Raw genomic sequence first — 3,906 nt, 5'->3', positions numbered from 1 at the left:
ATTTTGACCATGTCCACCCCCTCTGCCAACTCCTCTCACCCCCTACCCTTTTAACCTTTGTGCATGTTCTTCCTCCAGTCTGAAACAGCTGTGCCTGTCCTCCCCAAGTTCTTTAAATCCCCATTCAAAGCTTCTTGCCTGGAAGCACCATTTTCTGATCAAATTCACTCAGCTTTAATTTTAGCATTTAACACATCAATTTCACATACTTACATAAATACTCTTGTGAGCGGCACTATTTTAGGTAAAAGTTAACGTAGAATTAAATTTCCTGGCACTGCATCCGGCTTTCAGCTGTTTGCCTTTTTCTAGAACCTACCATATTTTAGTTCCACTTAACGTTCATAGCACAGGGTGAGCCCAAGAGCGTTCATTATGTTTTTATTCTAAGATGCAGCCTACACAGTCATAGTGATTAATGAAGGTCTGAGCCTTTGACCTCACCTGAGCTAGTCGAATGCCTTTCCCCAGTACTGGACAATTTAAGCTCCCAGACCCAGTTTTGGAGGGAGGAAAGGACCTTGGCAATTTTGAATCTTATAAAAAGCCCAATCCTAGAATGAAAACCTACATTCTGCTGCTGGTCGTTGGGGCTTCCAAGTTGTGGTTTTGCGCTTTCTTTTTTGGAAGCTACAACACTCTAGCTTCCTTGTAAGTATGTTCCTCTTTTCTAGCCACTAGCTAACATTAGTCTCAATGGCTGGCTTTCAAATGCAGACATACTTTGAGCTGTTCATTTGAAGTTAAAAGGCCTCCAGATGGTGTGCCCAGAGTAACTTTCTTAGGTATTTGGCAGCGTCCATCCTCTCCTCTCTACTTTTATCTGCTTCTTTCCTGTTTCTCTTCATCCCTTTATCTCCATATCCTCATGTGTATGTGTTGTGGGGAATGCTATCCTTACCACAAACCTGGATTTCTCTTCAGCTCTCCATGTCCTGTCTCACGCTTTGTCTTCATTATTTTCGCATCACTGTGATTCAACTGTTTGACAGGAAAAATTTTAAGGCAGGAAAAACATTATTTCTGGCTTACTGTTTCAGAGGGTTCAGCCCATAGTAGCTTGGCTATGTGCATTTAGATAGAACATTATGAAGGTAAAAGTACGTGTCTAAGGAAAAGTCCACACTGTTAGGGAAGTGGGAAAAACGGGATATTTCATTATATTCCTTTCATTATATTCCTTTAACTTCTCTGGGCCCCGGCCCACAGGATAGTACCATCAACATTTAAGATGAGTCTTCCTCCCATAATTAATCCTCTCTGGAAATGCCCTGACCTTTCCTTAGCACACTCATAATGTAACTAAACTACCTCACCATTCACCTAGATCAGTGGTTCTCAACCTTCCTAATACTGCAACCCTTTAATGCATTTCCTCATGTGTGGAGACCTCCAACCATAAAACTATTTAGTTGATACTTCATAACTGTAATTTTGTTACTGTTATGAATCATAATGTAAATATCTAATACACAACCCCCAGAGGGTCATGACTTACAGGCTGCGATCTGCTGACTTAAATGATTCTAACTCTATACAAGTTGACAGTTGCAGTGGTTTGAATAGGTATGGTCCCCATAGACTCATGCTTTAATGCTTGGCCCACAGGGAGTGGCACTACTAGAGGATGTGGCCTTAGTGGAGTAGGTGTGGCCTTGTTGGAGGAAGTGTGTCACTTGGGAGGTGGATTTTGAGGTCTTATATATAATGCTCAAGTTATGCCCAGTGAGGCAGACAGTCTCCTTATGTTGTAGAACTCTTAGCTGCTCCTCCTCCAGCACAGCATCTGCATTCAAGCTTCCATGCTTCTTGCCATGATGATAATAGATGGAACTTCTGAAACTGTAAGCCAGGCCCAAATGAAATGTTTTTTGTTTTGTTTTGTAACTGTTGCCTTGGTCATGATGTCTCTTTACAGCAATGAAACCTTAACTAAGACAACAATGAAGATGAGCCACCTTGTTGCCTATTTTGAAAGCTTTATGGAGCACATGCTGCCTTATGGCCTTTGAACTTGCTCTCCCCTCAGCAATCAGTTCTGGTAATTAGGTACGAATGATTGATGTCTGTATGGATTTCACCATACAAACACTCAAGAATTAAAACCTATGCTCGAAAAAAGGCCTGGAGAGGGTCTTGCAATCCGCCGCCATCGCGGTCCCGGGGTCGGGTTGCTGGGCTCATTCGGACTCTGAGCCTCTGGTGGCTTCACGGCAAGTCGCATCCCTTGAGCAGGACCTCCGGACCGCGTGGCGGAGTCGGCAGCGGGTGATCTAAAGTCGCGGGCCTACGACCGGGGCTCGCAGGTAGACGTCGGCTCCGGGGCCTTCCGCTTAACACACTTGTGAGCGGCTCCTTCCTTGTCTTTGTCTCTACAGAGATGGGCAAGTTCATGAAACCCGGGAAAGTGGTGCTGGTCCTGGCCGGACGCTACTCCGGACGCAAAGCCGTCATCGTGAAGAACATTGATGATGGCACCTCAGACCGCCCTTACAGCCATGCCCTGGTGGCTGGAACTGACCGCTATCCCCGGAAAGTGACAGCTGCCATGGGCAAGAAGAAGATCGCCAAGCGATCCAAGATCAAGTCCTTTGTGAAAGTTTATAACTACAACCACCTCATGCCCACAAGGTACTCTGTGGATATCCCCTTGGACAAGACTGTTGTCAACAAGGATGTGTTCAGGGACCCAGCTTTGAAACGCAAGACCAGGCGGGAGGCCAAGGTCAAGTTTGAGGAGCGATACAAGACAGGGAAGAACAAATGGTTTTTCCAGAAGCTTCGCTTTTAGGTATATTTTTGTTTTGGTCATTAAAAATTTTAAAAAATAAATAAAAAAAAAATAAAACCTATGCTCTGGGGTTAATAACAGAAGGTGATCTGTGGTACATCAGCTGAAAGAGTTGGATTTTATTTGCAATTTCCTTTCTTTCTTTGCCTTCCTGCCCTCTTTTGTAAGTGTTGAGATATTGCCCTTTTATTGAACACATATAAAATACAGTTTTACATTATTATAAACATTTACAAACAAAATTTTATTTTATTTTTTTAAAGAATACGTGGATTTATCACTGAACCGAAGATTTATAATATAGAAATATGAAGGCCATTTCTGAGTATTTGAAGAGAATACTGACAGAATCACTTTCTTTTTCACTTTCTTTTTTCTGTGCTGAGGATCAATCCCAGCGTCATGCACTTGCTGGAAAGTTCTCTACCACTGAGTTGTTCCTCAGACACCAGAAACATTTTTCCTGAACACCATGTTAACTTACAAATGAAGAAATAATACAAAGGAAGGTAGCCCTCAAACAAATGCCAAAATTAATCAAATTCTTCTATAGTTTGTCTTTCTTCGCATCAAATATACTCAATGAATATCAACAAAAAATCATATAAGTAAGCTAAGCATGCACACTTGAAAACATAGAACACATGGTTAATCAAAAATTTTTATGAGCTTGTTTGTATGGGAGACCATACACATTACCATTTGAAATATGCTGTGTTATGCTCTCTTGTGAAAAGCACACACAGAAGGGAATAAGGGATACTCTTAAATTAGTCTTAATATTTGAACATCTCAGATTTACAATTCAATCAAAAACTTATGCACAGTGACTAACTAAGTCAACATATACACAATGATCCAACACAGTCTCAGCTACCCTACTTGATTATATCCAAGTACCATCTAAGAGAACTGAATTTCTGATGTGCCCACATGAAAGACTTGTGAAGAAAACAATATAATCCTACCACATGAATTCAGTGTCTCTTGGAGATTTGTTATAAACATAGAAGACTAATGTGTAGGAAGTACGTCAGTGAAATATATAATAATATTGTCAGCTTATGCTTCAAAAGTAGATTTTTAACATAGGAATTTGAGAATCTAAAATAATT

At 41.1% G+C, this 3,906-nt stretch overlaps 1 pseudogene; it reads left to right on the top strand.

Moving 5' to 3' along the window:
* The first annotated feature begins 2,143 nt into the window (after positions 1–2,143).
* LOC110299566 (large ribosomal subunit protein eL27 pseudogene) lies at positions 2,144–2,814 on the top strand (annotated as a pseudogene).
* The last annotated feature ends 1,092 nt before the right edge of the window (positions 2,815–3,906 follow it).

Source organism: Mus caroli, unplaced genomic scaffold (genome assembly GCF_978045245.1).
Source record: "Mus caroli unplaced genomic scaffold, Mus_caroli_1 scaffold_10, whole genome shotgun sequence".
NCBI lineage: Eukaryota > Metazoa > Chordata > Mammalia > Rodentia > Muridae > Mus > Mus caroli.
The sequence above is the reverse complement of the archived record's forward strand: the minus strand, read 5'-3'. Positions and strand labels throughout refer to the sequence as shown.